Raw genomic sequence first — 19,267 nt, forward strand, 5'->3', positions numbered from 1 at the left:
ACAACACAAATTTACTGAAGGAAATTAGTTTGTCTTTAATATTGCTGAATTTTATTTGTTAGTTTATTTTTTATTGATTATGAGCCAGAATCTGTTTGTCTTCCGGTCTTTACCTTATTTCCAGCATTATCCTTTGGAAAATATGGAAAATACCTTAACTCTCTTCTTCTTGAAATGAGATCAAAGATTTTTGAAGAGAGAAATGATTGTGTACCTCTTCTCTCCAATTTCTCATTTCAAGTCTATTTTTCTTTAGTTTTTGTAATATTTTATACAATGGGTCAACTTCTCTGAATAATAACTTTTGAATTATCTATATTCTTCTTGAGATTCCACTTTTTTAATTCTAGCATCATCACTTGTAAAGATACAGTCAACAATAAAAAATGGTATTGTATGTAAATTAGTCAACCATCTTTTCAAATATTACAATTATTAGAAGTGGATTTCAACCCAGAAAGGATTTCTAGAGAATTCACCACTGAACTGTGAGAAGGATCTTATGTAGATTCTGGTTCTATGTTGCAGGGCCATCACATTGAGGAACACTAGAACACATTAATTTCATGGAAATGAGGGACAAGAGTGAGTGAGAGATTAAAAATTCCAATTATATGGGGCACCTGGGTGGCTCTGTTAAGTGTCTGACCCTTGATTTTGACTCAGGTCATGATCTCAGGGTTGTGAGATCAAGCCCTGTGTTGGGGTCCATGCTCAGCTGGGGGTCTACTCCAGTTTCTCTCTCTCTCCCTCTACCTCTGCCCCCCCCCCAGTTGTACATGCACAGTCTCTCTCTCTTTCTCTCTCTCTCTCTCAAAATAAATAGATTTTTTTTTTTAAATTTTAAATTATGGGGGCACCTGGGTGGCTCAGTGGGTTAAAGCCTCTGCCTTTGGCTCAGGTCATGATCCCAGGGTCCTGGGGTCAAACCCGGCATTGGGCTCTCTGCTCTGCGAGGAGCTTGCTTCCCCCTCCTCTCTGCCTGCCTTTCTGCCTACTTGTGATCTCTGTCTGTCAAATAAATAAAATATTTAAAAAAATTTTTTTAATGATGGAAAAAATAAGGGATAAATTTAGCCCAAAGTTGATATCAATGAAATGAATAGTGGCAAGAAAAGAGGGACATGCTTTTTTTCTGAAATGAGACAAAACAGGGAGAGATAGATTTTGGAATAAAAAGGAAGACTATGCCAGTATTCTGGGTCAAATGACTTGGGTTTTCACAAATGAAGTAGAAACTACTTTCTACTGATAAACATGACAGCTGCAGTAGCCTGCTTATAGATTTGGGGAAAGAAAATAAATCTTAGATAACAGCTGTGGTAAATGCAACAAAGTCTATATCAGATGACTAAAAATGGCTGTCAAACAGCAGTGGGCATCAGAGAGGATACATTTATACTGGACATATTTGGTATTGTAACAAGTTATCCTCTAGCAAATTATAGTATGTTACATGAAGAAGAGAAAAGGAAAAAAAATTGAGATTTCCTGGATATATAATTTTATAGGAATTGTATGAAATATTTTTCTTATGATCAAAATTTTTCTACAGTGTATTTTTAGGACTTCTGGCTTAGATAGGATATTGTAAACTTGTTTCTCTGTTTTTCTCCCCACTAAGTACACCAATAAAGGGTAAATATCAAAAGAAGCAAGCATAAATGAACCCTGAAAGATGATTATTAGGGTTCTCTTAGGAAATAGAGCCAGTAGGATACACAGAGAGAGGCAGAGAGATAGGAAGAGAAAGAGATATGTTGTAAAGAGTTGGCTCACACACAGTTATGGAGACAGAATTTTGAACCAACAAGATCTAATTTATGTATACTGAACATTCTTCCTAACAAAAGCAGCATATGCCTTTTTTAATTTTTTTCTCCACATTTCTCCCGAGGTATCCATGGAATATTCACCAAGTAAACCAAATCTAGTTTCATAAAACAAAACTCAACAAATTTAAATAATTTAAGTTATACAGAGTATGTTCTCTACACATAGTGGTTAGTAAATAGAAATCAGTAACAGAAAGACAACAGCCACATTTCCAAACATGTAGAAATTGAATAATACATTTAGATAATCCAGGTGTCAAAGAGTGAGTCTTAAAGGAAGTTTTTAAAAATCACATAAAATAGAATAAAAATGAAAATCCAGTATATTGAAATATATGGGATACAGTGAAAGTGTTGTTGGGAGATGAATGTGTAATACTAAATGCATATATGAGAAATGAGAAAAGGTTTCAAATAAAATAGTTTACCTAAGAAACTAAAAAAAAAAAAAAAAAAAGTAAAGCAAAATAAACCCAAAGCAAGAAGGAGGAAGAGAATAATAAAGAGCAAAAATCATTGAAATTGAAAATAGGAAAACATCAGAGAAAGTGAGTAAAATGAAATTAAAAAAAAATTGGCAAAATTCATAAACCTATATCAAGACATAAAACTGTATACTTTTACATTTATAGGAGTAATGGGCTTCTAAAATATTTTGCATTGTATTAATCATATTTGGATCTAGAACTGCAATTGACTTAGAACTGATGACATACATACTTTCTTGGGTTAGAGAAGAGCATTTGATGAGTCTTCTAAAACATCTCTAAGGCAGAGTCACCCAAAATATTTTCTCTGACTTAAATTATATGCTATCTACATTTAAAATTGAATATGGTAAAATCTGTAGAAATTTACACTTGTTTCTGGAAGACATGAATGCAATTTATGATCCAAAATGTCAAACTACAAAAAAAAAAAAAAAAAAAAATCAAAGGCATATGTGCTGAAACCTTCAAAAAATTCAGGACAAATTTTTCTTTTGGAAATGTTTATGCAGTTAGCTTATCTCATTTGTCTGCAATATCACATATACTTCAGTCTTTTAGGAAGGAATTCTTACCATATGCATGTTCCATTTGAATCTTAAAATATTCAGATCCCTTTACAATGACAATTATTATATACAAATCATTTTGAAACAGTAAATTATTTGCCCTATGCCTTCCTTTAGTATTTAATTCAATAGAAAGGTGATTTTTATTTTATAATCTTTATTTACCTAATTCAACTAAATTTCATATATCATTTCTCTAGTGGAGTGTGTGCATGCATGTGTGTGTATATATATATATATATGAAATTTTCAAAATATATGTGTTGTACATAATCTAAAACAGGTTAGACAAAATATAAACTATAAGAAAATGTTGCTTCAAAAGTTCAAATTTTGAAATATTTAGTGTTGAGAAAAAGTGGCATTTGATTCTTATGGGTAAATAAAAGTAAGAAGCAACTACAAACCAAGTGTGATATAATCATACAAGGTAAAGAAGACTGTGATCTGAAATCTGAACAAGTTGCTTCCTGGCCACAAAACTTCACTTTTTTGAGCTGAACAGGAAGAACGGCTTTTCAAGTTCTACAATCAGGAGATTCCAGTTGAAATGCGACATGGTCACATATCCTGGAGCTCTATTTTTCTCCTTCAGTTAACACACTATGAGAAAATAGTTGACAGATTTTTGAAGCCAGACCTGTAGTCTGTTATTTGTGCTTTCTCTCGTCTATGAATTGTATCATTTTGTTTCATTTTTTTCTTGTACATGTTCTGCTTACTGATTTATAATTTATGTAAGCGACACCTATCTCCACTAGTGCTCCATGCCATGCAGCACTGTTTGTTTTCTATAAGAAATAATGCTCTAAGGTGTTTCTGCTATTCCTGTAATATTTTTAAAAGTCAAAGTTAGAGATGGATATTCTTTACTCCACATTTAATTATAGCTTATTCTAATGAAAAATGACCATTTCTATACTTCTATTGAATTTGAAGTTGGAATATGACTTTTTATCGCTTTGTGTAACAGAAAATGAAAACCTATTAGCTTTACTTGAAGGTGAGAATCCAGACACATCCTTAGTATGATCGATGATTTCTGCATCATAGGTTAAAAATGAAAAGAAAATCATGAAAATGATTCTGCTATGATCTTCAAGTAGGTAATTATTTATCTGCTAACTATATCTATTTACTTTCCTGACTGTTGGAGTCAATACAGAATATCTACTCGTTATTAATATTAAGAGCCTAATAATAATAAGATATGTGTAATATTGGGATTAGGACAAGGATCATGATTTGTGTTTTATAGTTCAAATATTCCCTCTCATTTTTTTTCTAAATTTAGTAAACAAAATAGTGGTGTGAAAAGAATTTAGCAACTTTCTATTAAATGTTTTTGAATATCAGATCACCTAAGATACATTTTAGAAACATGATCTCAGTATATTTCCAAACTGGAGCCAGGGATATCATATATCAAAATATTCCTACATTTGCTCTCATTAACTAATTAATGTTTTCAGTGCAATGCCAATTAGGTAAGAGTGCTCTGCTCCCACTTTAACAGTTTTGCCCAAGTGGTATATCCCAAAATGCATCTGAGACCAATCCGAGCGAATTAACAGCTTGTTGAATGCTCAGTAAATAAATGTCACATAAGTCCTGAAAGACTTAAATATTTAGCAAATTGTACAGAACTTGTTGTTTGTATCTAGGCAGTTCCTTTTTATTTTATGAGACCCTAGGATGTATATGAATTATTATAGGAAAGATTAGCCTTTCCCATAAAGGAGTTGTTCTGGGAAGACACATTTCCAAGCTTAGCATATAGATGGGGCCTTTTGACAAATGTTTGGCCGATAGTGATTGAGAAGAAAATATATGCACATGACCACGTTTAGTCTTGGGCTCATAGATATCTCCCAAACTACCTTCTGTTGTCTCCCATCCAGTACCTCACTCAGTCTATCCAAACTTTTATCTAGTTAGACCTGCTGCCATTTGCAGGGCCTGTGCTTGCACAACCAGTATCTCCTTGTGTGATCAAGTCATTATAATATGATGAGAGGTTTGATGTCCTCATTTAATTTGCTCAGATCTCATTCAGTCCTTCTTGAAGATCAACATAAAACCAAGGATATAAAAACAATATCAAGTTTCTGTGATAAAAAGTATATACTAAGAACCAAATCATTACTTTCCATTTTAATGTGAAGATACAGTTAATTAAACCATCTTCTTTTTCAGTGTCCTTGTACTTGTGATTCTGAGTATGTATGATTGTGTTGTGTGCATATATTCACATGAACAGCTTTACCAGTGTCTATCTGCCTATCTCTTATATATATGTACACACACACACATATGTATATGTGTGTATATGAATGCACATATACACATACACATGTGTACATGTAGACACCAGCACTGATCATGTAGATGGGACTATTTGTATGAGGACTATTGGGAACGGTGGCCATGTGCATGTGGTCTTCACATATCCGCTCAGCTGTATGAGAATGGTCCTTGGGCTTAGAAGATTACCAGGAGTTAGGAAGCCCACACAGCCTATATTGGGCTTATCATTTCATGTCAGAATGCCTTTACCTTTTCACACTTGATATGTACTCTTTTATTCTGTTTAACCATTTCCATAATATGATATGCGACCAACCCCACTACTACATTCAACTCCTAGAGGGGAGGAAATAAAGTTCTTTACCCACAGCATAAGAGGAGTTTGTGCAGAGCATCACCTGCATGGCTTGTGGGGAGACCTCCAGATCATGGGGGGCCAATGCCCACTATTGAAGCTGACCTTGCTCTGCCTCTTTCCTACATGAGTGAAGTGTTGTTCCATCTAATGACTGTGTGGGTCATGTCTTTCTTGGTGTGATCCTGAACCATGTAGTGGGTTGACTACTGTTTTTTTGGTAGAGTTGGACTCTTCCCCTCCAGATGTAACAGTAATAACTTGCTTGACAAATAGTCACTCCCCTGTTTTTAGGGATAGGCATTTCCATTCTAAGTTACTTGTCAATATCATTAGAAATTTAACTATCCAAAAAAAGCCAGATATTCTCAATTATTTGGACAAAATGTGCTTTAATGTATTCCATTTGCAGTATCCAGTTTCTTCTGCTCTATTTTACTTATATTTAAATAACACAGTTATTAATATCATCATAATTTCTAAGCAAACACACAGACAACACCCCCAAAACAATAAAGAGCAGCAATATTAACAATGAAATAAATAAGTTACCCCTCCCACACAGACACACAGATACACAGACTTTTCTCTTAAGAGAAAATGCTCTGTCTAAATATAATTTCAAAAATGGTCCCAGACAGTAAACAACAACAAAAATTGTTTAACTTCTTTGAGGCTAAATAATGCTCACCACAAAAAAGCAAACAAAAAAAAAAACAAGTGAAGCAAGTGATACTTTGGGTCTTCAGTTTATATGTATGTTAGTTACTAAATGATACTTGCAAATGGTTTTCACAAAATAAGGGAAGTTTTTTTTTAACAAAACATTAATATAGTCCTCATATATTTTATTTATCAGAAAAAAAAATGCTAGACATATTGAAATTACAGGAACCAACAGTTGTTTTGATTTTACCATTCCCATGAAGGCTTCAGAATTTCTATACATACTTCATTTGGGGTAGGAGGTTATATTTCTGTGAAATCAAACTCACCATGATATATAATTCATCTCCCTCCAAACAGTTTCTGCCATAATCAAGCATCTCCATATGAAGTCCAAGAAGTTTTAGAGGCGTGGTTATCCTTGAAGGTTTGAAGCAGATTTATTTCTCCTTTGTTTTCCTCTTTTGTAATATATTGGAAATGACCTAACCTTTTCTTGTCTCGTTTTGATGTATGTTATGGACTAAATATTTGTGTTACCCCAGAATTCATAAGTTGTAACCCTATCCCTTGATGTGATACTATTGGGACTTAAGGTCTTTGGGAGGTAATTAGCATTAGGTGAGGTCATAAGGAAGAAACCCTCATGAATGGGATTGGTACTCTTATAAAAAGTCATAAGAGAGATTGCTTCCTCTCTCTATTCTCTACCACGTGAGGGTACAATTAGAAGTCTGCAGCCTAAAAGAAGACTGTTACTAGAACTGAACCATGCTAGCACCCTGATCTTGGACTTCCAGCCTCCAATGTGAGGAATCAATTTCTGTTGTTTATAAGTAACCCAGGACAGACACCCTGGACAGAAACTGTCCCGCCTAAACAGACTAGGACAATGAGTAAATGTTTTACAAAGTTGTACTTAGCCCATTGTGAACAGATGCCTACCTGCCCTGGATTTTCTATCACTCCTCAAGACATATCCTGAAGTTATTTTGGATCAAATTTTATAGCTACTTCCTGGTGCAAATGGGGGCACTGCTTTGCTCCCATAGACTATTCCCCTTACCACAAAGCCTATTTGCTTTTCTTAGGTCATCTTACCTTCCTCTACTATAACAGAGTTTTCATTGGAGTTTATTTATAAAGCCACACCCATGTTTGAGAAACTACATTTCTCAAGTGTATGTGTTTAGTGTGATTGTTTCCCCGTTGAAGACCTGCTTCCTTGACTCTTTCGGCCAAACCTGATGCTTTTTTAGTGGATTGTTATTGCACTAAACTCTCAGGGAGAATAAGCCCTTAGGAATAGGATTCTCTAGTTTTCCTCCTCAGGGTAACTCCCTACCAAATTGTGACTATCCAGCTACAGTTATATATAGTTTAATTTATTAAAATGGTAAACATTGTAGAAGGGAAAGTTTGATTATTATGAGTTTGTTATGGATTTATGTTTCTTGTTGCTGTTCTAACAAATTCCAAACTTAGTGCCTCAAAACTATGAAAATGTGTTATATTGCAGTTCGGAAGCCCCATGTTCTAAAAATCAACGTTTCAGAAGGACTACATTCCTTCTGCAGATTAGAAAAGAATCTTTTCTTTGCTTTTTCTAGCTTTTACAGGTTGCCTGCATTCGTTGTTTCAGGCAGACCCTTCCAGCAATAGTATCATTCTGACCTCTGCTTCATCTCTGTTTTGTCCATCCAGTTCCCTTTCATAAAGAGCCTTGTGATTACATTGGGTCCACCTAGATAATCCAGGATAATCTCTTCATATCAAGATTCTTATTTTAATCACATCTGCAGAGCCCTTTCGTCACAAAAGGTGACATTTACAGGTTCTGTGGATTAGGATGGAAACATCCTTGGAAGCTGCTATAGTCTGAATATTTGTATCTCTCCAAAATCCATACACTGAAATGCTAATGCCCAGGAGGTAGGCATTTGGTAGGTACTTAGGTCTTGAGGGTCGAGCCCTCACAAATGGGATTAGTGTCTTTATAAAAGAGGCCCCAGAGAGCTTCCTTGCCCTTTGCACCATGTGAAGACAGAGTGAGAGAAGTAGGCAGTCTGCAGTCTGGAAGAAAACCCAACATGGTGGCACACTGATCTTGGATATTCAGTCTCCAGAACTGAGAAAGAAGTTTTTGTTGTTTATAAGGTAACTTGTCTGTGGTATTTTGTTATAGTAGCCTCAATTGACAGAGAATGAGGACATTATTCTGTTTACATTACTAGGGAATATTGATTTCATAATATCTATTAGTCATCAAGGTAGACATGTTGAAAGGCAGTTAGTTAAAACAAAAAAACTGGAGTTCATTAGGTAGAGATTGGAGTTGTTAATATGGAAAGTATAAGTACTTAAGCGAAATTTAAAGTTAAGTGTTAAGATCCGATTACCTGGTAAATGCTGGATAGTGAACTGGTTAAGACTATTTTTACTTAACCAGATGGTCCTGGGGCTCAAATCGCAGCTCTGGCACTTACTACCTATGTAATTTTCTTAGGATTCATTTTCGGTATCTATAATAGGAAATTAATATTACGTACCTTACAGTGTACTAATTTGAATTAAAACAAAAATACAAGTGCCAAGTTAGAGTTTTTATTATAAGGAGAAATTATAGCTAAATTTGGAATTTCTGAAATTTAGTCAGAAGAGGGTGAGGGCATGTAGAATCAGCAAAGAAGAAATAAGTAAGAGGAAAATTAGAAAAGTGGTATCCTGACAGGGTAGAGAGGAAAATATTTCAATACCGAAAGAGGGGAAAAATGGTGTCAAATGTTGTTTTGAGAGTTTATCTTAACTTTGCTACATGAATATCCCTTTATAGGAAAGGTTTCAATAGAAAGATGGAAGAAAAACTGATTGAAGTGGACTATAGGGAAAATAGGAGGAGAGGAAATGGAGGTAAAATATAGAACATTTTCATGAAGAGTTTTGCTTAAAGCAAAGAAATAGAGAAGTAGCTATAGGAGATAGCGATAAATAAAGTTTTTTGCTTTTTAATATGGGATACATTAGAGAATGTGTGTCTCAGGAGGTAGTCTAGTAAAGAGAACAAATTGGTGATGCAGGAAGGAAAGTCCAAGAGAAAGGACAAAGTTTATGAGAAAGCAAGTGTCCCAGTGTTCCAGTGGAAGGGTTGGCCACAGGAACACAGATATGTGGTTTTCATTGTCACTGGAGGGAATACAAAGTATGGATGTCTGGATTCATATTGTTTTGTATAAATAGTGGGGGTATGTAGAAGCTCTTGTGTTACAGCTTTTATTTCAAAGTTATACAAGAAGAGATGGAAAAGTATGAAACAGTTTTTCAGAGAACTGGAAAGTAACTTGTCTATCGATATATAATCCAATAAAGAAGTATAGCTGAAAACTCAAGGTCATAATCACAAATGTAAAGCTAAGCTATTTAGCAATGTTGACTGTTTTTTTTTAATTTAATTTAATTTTTATTTTTTATGTGTGTGTGTTCCAAAATTCATTGTTTATGCACCTGACCCAGTGCTCCATGCAATACATGCCCTCTTTAATACCCACCACCAGGCTTAACCAACCCCTCAACCCCCTTCCCTCCAAAACCCTCAGTTTGCTTCTCAGAGTCCACAGTCTCTCATGGTTCATCTCCCCCTCTGATTTCCCCCAATTCTTCTCCTCTCCATCTCCCAATGTCCTCCATGTTATTCCTTATGCTCTACAAGTAAGTGAAACCATATGATAATTGACTCTCTCTGCTTGACTTATTTCACTTAGCATAATCTCCTCCAGTCCCGTCCGTGTTGATACAAAAGTTGGGTATTCATTCTTTCTGATGGAGGCATAATATTCCATTGTATATATGGACCGTATCTTCTTTATCCATTCATCTGTTGAAGGGCATCTTGGTTCTTTCCACAGTTTGGTGACTGTGGCCATTGCTGCTATGAACATTGGGGTACAGATGGCCCTTCTTTTCACTATGTCTGTATCTTTGGGGTAAATACCCAGTAGTGCAATTGCAGATTTATAGGGTAACTCTATTTTTAATTTCTTAAGGTATCTCCACACTGTTTTCCAAAGTGGCTGCACCAGCAATGTTGACTGTTTTTGTCAGACAAATTCACTTGCACAGTTCAGGTATAGAGTAAGCAGAAAATGGAGGTTAGCCATGGTTGGAGTACTTACTGTATGTAATAAAGATAAAAATGGAAAGAGAAGACAAATGCCTGCAAGAGAGCAATTACAATAATGTGTCCTAGACTGTGAGATGAATAAAGAGGGAAATGATATGAGTTGAACAATGGATGGTAAAAAAATGTGATAAGGTCAAGGGTTTATATATCTGATTTGTTTTGAAATTTTGTTGAATAGAAATTCTAGTCTTCAGTCTCCAAGAATATTAGTGGAACTCTTACTTAACTTAAGCCCTGCTCCTAGCCTTCTGCTGGTCTTCTGATTACTGTGATACTAGTGACAATATTAGAGAGTCACCTTTAAGTGTGATTTTGTGTAAAACTTAAACATTGCAGCTTCTCTAGATTTAGATCTTATGGTTATTTCATTGCTCCCCAAACTTCCTTGAACACTAAACAAAAACCCTATTTAACAGACATATTGGTGATATGCACATGTGTGTTGATAGAATTCATTTCTATCAAAAATTCAAGTGAATTTTGCTGCCCTGTATTTTCAGGTACTTTTTTTGCTGCATTAAATTCTGATATTTTATTCTTTTTCTTAAGAGATTTAATTTATTTGAGAGAGAGCATGAGTTGGAAGAGGGACAGAAGGGGAGAGAGAGGAAGAGGAAGAGACAATCTGAAGCAGACTCTGCTCTGAGTGCAGAGCCCCTACGTGGGACTCAGCTCAGTCTCATGACCGCAACATCATAATCTGAGTGGAAACCTAGAGTTGGACACTTAACCACCCAAGTGACCCAGGCACCCCTGATATTGTATTCTTGGTCACATCTCCCTATATGTTTGTTCTCTCTTCTCCTTGTTAAACCATATCATCTGTTCTACCCTCCTTAACAAAACATCTTACTCTTTAGTTTTTCATTTTTCTTCCAACTTTCCACCACTTAACCTATAAATTTTACTATATTATTTTTCTAATATCATAGGGTAAGATGGCTTTCCTTCTAAGCAAGGGAAATTGTATTTCCTGTCTCTCTAAGAACTGCTTCCATCAGTCAACTCATCTCCTCTCTAATACTAGCCTTCTCTCCGTGAACTTTACTCTTCCATCAATAAACATGATCAAGTTTTTCTCAGTTCCTTCTCTGTCAAGATCCCTTTACTCTTTCCTTCCCATTTTTAGCCAAGTTTCATGAAAGATACATATTTTTTATTATGACTTTACTCCCTTCTCCCCCATATCTCCCTCTACTTATAGACATTAACCCAGTACACATCTTCTACTTCTGTCATCTACTAATGCTACTTCATCAATCCCATGAGATTCACTCTAGTTATAAATCTAATGGGTAATTTTTAGTCTCTTAGGTTACTACAATCCTTTGATTTATCTCAGAATGCTTATATCTACCTTAAACTAATTTCTTCCTGTTAGTCATTGATCCTCATTCACCAAGTTCTTCTTTTACCTTTCTGGCCATCTATTCTCATCTTTTGTGGATATCATTTTTTTTTTTTTTTTAAGCTTTGTAGTCCTTCATGTTTGATCCTGATCCACTGCTTTTTTCTCTTCATACTCATCTTGGCAGTCCTTTGCTCTGAATTATTTTAAGTCCCCAAGATTTAAAATATATCTCCAGTGCTTCTCCTTGATCTTGAGACATATGTACACAAATGTTTCCTACACAGATGAGTTTTAAGAGCTCAGAATCCATAATTTTCTTGCCTTGTCATAATATATAGCTCTGTTGGTACTATAACTATCTAGTAACATAAACCAGAAATGTTAAGGATACCCATGAGATTTGTATCCTTTTCCTAAGTATCTAACACCTAATATATTCTGACAGAAATGTTTTCTGAATATTCATTTGAATGCTTGATTTTTTCACTCTATTCCTGTTTTCACTGTTCTTGTTCATATCATATAAAATCCTTTCCAGAAAATCTAAATTATTAATTTACTACAGTATAAAAAGTTCAACAAAGTTGCTGTAAAGAGAGTAAAGCTAAGTTCTTTAAGAGGGAAATCAGTGCTTCTATAACTTGGCCCCTCTTTCTCTCTGCACATTTCTTATAATTTCTGCTCCACTGATACTGAGTTATATGCAGTTCATTCACACACCATTTTTCACCACTATTTATCTTTAGTCATGTCTCCCAGTTCCTCGAAGGATCTCTCTAAATTCTTTTTCTTGGCTAACTTCCATTCTTCATTACTCAATTCAAGTAACACCCACCTTAGGAATTTTTGCCTGCAAACCCAGATCATGATAAAGGCTCTACTAACTTCCCATAGAAATTTCTGTTTATGTATGTCTCTACCCTTCTAGTAGTGAACATACCCTTCTGGCAAAACCATATCATTTCTATTATCATTATCAATGTGTAGCACAGTACCTGACATATATGAAATAGAAATCACACTTTGTCAGGTAAATATGACTATTCTAGAATATTTCTAACAGACCTGTACCCTATCAGTAGGCAATTATGTTTTTCCCTGGTTATGGTAATAGTTAATAATTCTTGAATATCTACTATGCGCCAGACACAGAGTTCTGTTTCTCACTTGAATTATCCCTGAAAAGTGTTTGTTATTATTATCATCCTTATTAACCCTATTCTCTCAGCTGAAAGAATTAGGGCACAGAGAAGTTAAAGTATTAACCATGATCACAAAGTTAGTCAGTGGCAGGGATTGATTACAAAACCTGAGAATCACAATCTAATCGGTGTTTTGAACCTGTATCTTATTCTTGTATGGTGGATTTTCACCTTCAGTTTTCTGGAGAGAGATTAAAACAGTATGTATTATTTTTATTTACTTATATAGAGTTCAAAATCAGGTGAGCAATAGGTCTAGATATAGCCATACATATCTCTATGACTCTAATGATATTGGAAAAAAAAATCCATATGTCTCCACATATGGGTAGAATAATAGTAATCTTTAACATCCTGAATTTGAAATACAAAATACCAAATAATGGTGTCCAAAAACCAGTACTGTAGCTATAAATGGTTATTCACAAGCCATATCCCAGCAGAGTCAGCAATCCAATAATGCTTTTACATTTTATTGTTGTTAAATATAATGTGATATCTAGCATAAGCTATTATAAGATCTGCATGAGTTAAAATCAGGACAATAGGATCTAAGAATGGAAGGTTCAGTGACAAAAAAAAGAGGTGGAAGGAAAAGCCTGTCCAGGGGAATTTAAAAGGGGGTCTGAAAAAGCTCTTACATAGAAGGCCAGGCTTACATTATACATTGGTACATGTGGGAATGCTCATTGCAATACCTCCAGATCCAGTATAATCTTTTCATTATGAAAGTTATTATGGTTTTAAATCAATTCTATATGGGGATTCCTTTTGAGCTTCCAGGAAATTTTGGCCATTCAAACTCAATTTCCTTTAGGAGAAAAAAATTACTTTCCCTTCTTTGAATAGACATCTTCTGCTACCTGATATACATACTTCAAATTCCTGGGGGTCAAAAAACAATATATAGAGGTCAAATAATTCACATTCAGTTTAGAGTTTAAAAATTTTTTTAAAGGTCAGATTCTAATATGTGTCAAGGAAACCTTGTGTTCATTCAAAGAGCATTGTATTACAGTTGCAGAGTCTAACACTGTCCATGAATCCTTTTCCCTAAGCATAAGCCTGCAAAACTACTTGCTGACAGAGTCACGGAGCTCTAAAAACAGGGAGCCTGAGCATGCTTTGGAGGGAGTTGAAAGGCCATTATCACTAAGTGTGTCAGCCTTCAAGTTAAAAATCCCTAGTGTAGTAGACTTGGAATTGATGTTGGCATCATAACACAAAGTGCCACAACCCATTCCATTCAGCTTCTGAGACTGTTTCTTCCATCTCCCCTACACTGTCTAATGAAGATCAAAGAATAAGAAAAGTCCTTCCCAGTGATTTTTAGAGCTTGGAATGTCAGGAAAGTCTCCTTTAGTTTATTCAGTCTGTCTCTGGGAAATCTAAAGCCCATGAAGTCTGATTATTTATTTTCTTCATTTAAAAGTGTATACAGATTCTTTTTTTTTTTAATTTTATTTTTTTATAAACATATAATATATTTTTATCTCCAGGGGTACAGGTCTGTGAATCACCAGGTTTACACACTTCACAGCACTCACCATAGCACATACCCTCCCCAATGTCCATAACCCCACACCCCCTCTCCCAACCCCCCTCTCCCCATCAGCCCTCAGTTTGTTTTGTGAGATTAAGAGTCACTTACGGTTTGTCTCCCTCCCAACCCCATCTTGTTTCATTTACTCTTCTCCTACCCCCTTAACCCCCCATGTTGCATCTCCTTTCCCTCATATCAAGGAGATCATATGATAGTTGTCTTTCTCCGATTGACTGATTTCGTAAACATGATACCCTCTAGTTCCATCCACGTCGTCGCAAATGGCAAGATCTCATTTCTTTTGATGGCTGCATAGTATTCCATTGTGTACATATACCACATCTTCTTTATCCATTCGTCTGTTGATGGACATCTAGGTTCTTTCCATAGTTTGGCTATTGTAGACATTGCTGCTATAAACATTCGGGTGCACGTGCCCCTTTGGATCACTTGTATACAGATTCTTAAATTGTTCCTTAATTCAAAGTTTTCCTTATAAAAATACAGGATACAGTAAGACAGTTTATATATATATATATATATATTATATATATGTTTGATTTCTTAGGACAGTGCATATGCTTTTTAATTGGTGAACATAGGAACAACAAAAACCAACAATGACCATGTTCAACCATATTCAGATCCTTGTCCATCACTCTTCTATGACAAGGGATAGGATAAAAAGTAATTATGAATCTCTGTTTAATTCCATTGCTCTGTTGCTTAGTACAATATCCTTTGCATTTTTTTTAATATTATATATTACATGATGGACATGTTCTTAACAAACTTCCCCTAAGTAGTCTACATGCTACAACTTTTATTTATTTACTCATTAAATGCTTATTGAATACCTTCTGTGTAATACACTGTACTACTGGAGGTTTTATGATGAGTGCTCCTCCTATTCAGCTAAGTGTAGTTGTCCCTAGTCACCCTTTGGATCAAATATTAACTCTGATAATGATAGCAATGGTGAGGAGCATGAAGGGGCATCAATAATCAGTAAGTGCTTTGGCATGTAATTATATGTGTTTCTATCAATCTGAGGTATATATAATAAGATTACTAATATAAGCATACTGAACCTCACAGGGTTTAAGTATCTTGCCAAAATCACAAAGTCAGTTACCTATAGAGTTAAAATCTGAACTCAAGCTGTTTGACTCCAAAGCTGAATCCTTAACTTCTATGAAACTACATTTGTAAATTCAGACTCCTTTCATGTCCTGTAAATTCATCTGTTTCACTTGATCCTATTATGTTTATCTCACTTTTCTACCAACCCCACTCTAGTGACATGAATATAACATGCACTCACTTTTTTGAATCACAAAATCTGCCATTTTCTATGCTTCTTTTTGTTTTTCCCTCTTAAATCTTATCGCTTCCAAGAAGCTTTAATTTTTTAAACTCTGATTATTCTCCAATTCCCAAACACTTAGCTTATGATTATATAGCAAAAGATTTAAAGAAAGAAGGAAAATCCTTTAAATTTGTCAATCAAACTTAGAGGTAAGGAGCCTATCAGGAGAAAGGAATAAGAAAATGGGCTTCCATCAGGGGGTATACTAACCCTTGCCAGATCTTCCTTTCAGAGTTTACTCAGCTTTATTCCACTGGGAAACAAAGGCAGGAGGATGGATTTGCTCTGTCAATTCCCCAGGCTAAAAGAAGAAGGAGAACAAAAGGATCTATTAAAAAAAAACTGTTGGGCTGTAGTGAGATATTGTTTGGTTTGAACTATTTAACTTGTCAAGAAGGTTTTGGTTGAGAAGTTTTTCTATAGGTTCTAGGGTACAAAAGGGATGAAAATAGCTGCAGTTTCACTGTCAAAGGAGGGGGAAGGGTTGGAATGTTAGAGCAACAAACTGAATATTAGGCACACAACTACATTCAACTAATCTTTGACAAAACCCTGGAGAAACATTTGCTTGGGGTGGTGTTTCAGAATTCGGTAATGGCAACAGCAGAAGTAGAAGGCCTCCAGCTACTTTGAAGTTGCTGTAATCCACTTAAACACACTAGAAACTAAGAGACTAGGTTGTGAAGGATACAGAATTTACTTCATTTACTCCTTTTTTTTTTGGTGGTAGAATTTGAACTAGACTAAGTCTAACTACTGCCGTAGTAGAATAAAAAAATATTGTTATTTGCAACCTCAGCTTTACCTTCAGCTTGTTGTAACCTGACAGAAAACAAACAAAACCCATCATTGCTGTTCTTTGTGTTTATATGCATTTTTTATTTTTTTATTTAGTTACATATGTTTTATAAATTTTATTGAACTCATAACTGTATTTCATTCATTTATGCATTTATTGAAGTCATATGCCAAAAACCAGGTACACATTGGTGGTATGTTCCTTGTCTTTATTGAGCTTAAAGTCTAGAGAAGAATCAGAGAGTAAATACACAAAGAAGCAAATATTAATTAAAAATTGTGATAAGAGGGGCGCCTGGGTGGCTCAGTGGGTTAAAGCCTCTGCCTTCAGCTCGGGTCACAATCTCAGGGTCCTGGGATCGAGCCCCACATCGGGCTCTCTGCTCAGTGGGGAGCCTGCTTCCCCCTCTCTCTCTCTCTGCCTGCCTCTCTGCCTACTTGTGATCTCTGTCAAATAAATAAAATCTTTTAAAAAAAAATTGTGATAAGAAAGGATGTAGGGAATAAATTCAAGAAGATGGAGCAGTAGAGATGAGAGGAAGGTAAGGAAATATTTGGATAAGTATTAGGAAAGCGATCTTTAGGCTGAGGTCTGAAGGATAAGGGTTCAGTTCACATACCATGTTAGGGGAGAGAAAGATGCTTGCAGGGGTAAGCGTTAGATTAAATTAAGGGTCTAAGGCAGGAAGGGACTTAGTGTGTTTGAGAACAGTAAGGCATCTGGTGGGGCTAAATCATATTAGACAGGGAGGAGAACCAAAAGATGAAGATGAAAATGTAGGCAGGGTCTAGATCATGAAGAGCCTTGTAGGCCAAGATGAAGTTGTTAGATTCACTTGGGGTGGTAGTTAAGATCACAGACTGAAACCAGACTTTGTTCATAGAATCTAGCTCTTAACCTTAGTAGCTGTGTGGCTTTGGGGAAGTTACTTAACTTTTCTGTACTTCAGATTTTTTACCTGTAAATATGGGGACAGTAATAGGACTACTTCATAGGGTTATTTTGAGGAATATTAGAGTTAGTAAATGTGAAGTAGTATGAGAGAAAGAGAGAGGTACTTTTAATCAGAGGAGTGGTATGATCAGAGTTGTTATTTTAAACAACATGACTGTTGATGGAGGATAGGTAAGAAAGTGAAGAATTAAAATGGAGAGGATAAAAAATATAAGTATAGGGTCTTAATAAACTATTTTGACATTAAATGTTATTCACTGATTCTGCAACATATTCTACTTTGTAGTCTTTTTCCTGTTACTCCTCTCTCTTTGAATACAAAACTTGTTTGAATATTTAGTATGAAGGTCATATGTCGTAATAATAATGTAGTGGCAAAAATTATTTTGAATAGCTATGTCATCTCTTGAAGAATTGTAAAGACTAGTATCAGCTGACATTTATTGAACATTAATTATATGTCAAACATCTTCTGGTTGTTTAGAATGTAGAACAAAAGCCTGCCTTGTGAAATTTACATTGTTTTTGTTAAGGCAAAGTGGTGACCTGACATAGTTGAAAATTCTATGCATAAAGAGACAGGTGCTCAAAAGAATAAAATAAATATTAATAAATATTAAATATTCTAGTTAGTGTATTAACATTTCCCTCAGCTTGACTAAACTTTAGATGGGTTTCTATCTGACTCTAGGACCTGACCTCTCTTTTCTTAGAACATTTTTTTTAGAAAACTTGTCATTTTAAATTCTTTCTCTGCCCCTTTTAGATGTAAATCTTCATAAATCCTCTTGTGGGATTTTTGACTCAGGAATGTGTTTCTCAAGGACCTAAACGCCATTCCTTTGAAATGTAGTTATCAAGAAAGATTGTGTCCCCACATCCCAGTCAGAATGGGAGGGGAGTAGCCTAGTTTCTGATGGGCACCAACTAGCAAACACAGATGGCTTCATCAGAGAAAACATTTGCAAACTCAGTAATAACTCAATGTGTACCACATACTCCATTGACTAACCTCCTCCATAACATTCTCCAGTACTTTAACCCTAGCTACAAGCTCTTAAAATATCCTTGCTTTTTGTTTCAGCAAAGTTGAGTTTAGATGGTGTTCTGGTCTCTCAAAAGAGATATAAATATAGAAATATATATTGGTTTATATTATAAACATATATAATATATGCAATTTATATTATAAACATATATAACATATGATTTATATTATAAATATATAAATATAAAGAGATATAAATATAAAAATATTGCTGCAGTCTTAGTAAAATTTTCCTAACCAGTTGAAATTTGTCTGGTGCAATTTTTTTCTTTGATATAACACATAAAGCTTTAGCACAATTTATAATGATTAAGGAAATGTAATTTTGTTGAGGACTTTAATGTAATTACCTAAAGAAGGGAGAAAAGTGGACCTATGAGTGTGTTTGGGTATGTAAGTATGTAAAACATGTTGAAAGACGTATTAATAGGAACAATATCTGAAATTAGTCAATATCTGAAATTTATGGAGAAAAAGAGTTCAAGAGTCTTCATTGTTTAAAATAAGATGAGAAAATTTCCAAGAATGATTACAAACTAAATAATGTGTGACAAAAAAATGAACCCCCCCCAAAAAAATTGATCTAAAAAGAGAAGGATCTTGA

Source organism: Enhydra lutris, unplaced genomic scaffold, assembly GCF_002288905.1.
Source record: "Enhydra lutris kenyoni isolate GAN:26980312 unplaced genomic scaffold, ASM228890v2 scaffoldscaffold28, whole genome shotgun sequence".
Lineage (NCBI taxonomy): Eukaryota > Metazoa > Chordata > Mammalia > Carnivora > Mustelidae > Enhydra > Enhydra lutris.